This window comes from Dipodomys spectabilis, unplaced genomic scaffold (assembly GCF_019054845.1).
Source record: "Dipodomys spectabilis isolate Male_0828 unplaced genomic scaffold, ASM1905484v1 ptg000507l, whole genome shotgun sequence".
NCBI lineage: Eukaryota > Metazoa > Chordata > Mammalia > Rodentia > Heteromyidae > Dipodomys > Dipodomys spectabilis.
The window spans coordinates 1,366,458-1,367,411 of NW_024871184.1; the positions used below are offsets into that span (position 1 = coordinate 1,366,458).

Genomic DNA, 954 nt, shown 5'->3' on the forward strand with positions numbered 1-954 from the left:
TTGGTATAGTGTGTCCATAATCTATTTTATTCTCTCCTAGATATAATACATTGAATTCTACATTGTTTTTATAATATATAGGTTCATTAATGTGTCCTTTCAGATTGCATTCCATATAGAAACAGTTTAAGATTCCTTTTTATCCTAGGTCCTTATAATATTATATTTCTTTGGGATAAAACGAAAATGTTGTCTAATTTCAAAAGTTGTGTAAAGGCTATGCTATGCAAAGGCCTTTCTAAGGTGAAAATTTAATACACTGATAGCAAACTAATTTTTAATTATATGAATTACGTGTATTGTTAAACTTGTAATTCTGTAATCAACATTTTAATAGCTGTTTGTCATTTCTTGCATCTGAAGAATGAAAAATTTTGAATACTTCACAAATTTTCATTTCATCCTTGTACAAGTGCTATGTTAATCTCTGTATTGTTGTAATTTTGGTATACATGCTGCTGAAGAATGTAGTATCATGTAAATTTAAGTAGTTAATGATGCAATATTTATACAGGGTTATATGCTTAGGTGCCTATTTGTAACAAGGAAACCTTATTGTTCCTAAAAATGCTATTGATCTGATTTCCCTAAAATTCTGTGAATAGCTGAAAAAAATGTGTTGTTCAGTTGATTGCTCACATTTGCAATTTTTTTGTCAATGACTATTTTAAGTCTTTTTCATTTGGAATTTGATCATATTTTCAAGTAATTATAGCTAAGTCCAAATATGACGGCTTTTTCAAGTACTTATTTATCCAACTGTGTTAGCGCTGTGGAGCCAATGGATTCAAAGTAAGCCTTGTTTAAGAGCTATTTCTAAATTTCTGCAGCTGAAATTTTCCCAAATGAGGTCTTACTGGCACAAATGTCTACCTGACCCTTTACCCTTCTTCCATGTAGTCACAGACCAACCAGAATATCTTACTCTGACAGCATAGATTGTCTTACTGGAAC

At 30.6% G+C, this 954-nt stretch overlaps 1 pseudogene; it reads right to left on the reverse strand.

The window, feature by feature from the left end:
- Positions 1–367: 367 nt before the first annotated feature.
- Positions 368–467, reverse strand: LOC122099264 (annotated as a pseudogene).
- Positions 468–954: the final 487 nt, after the last annotated feature.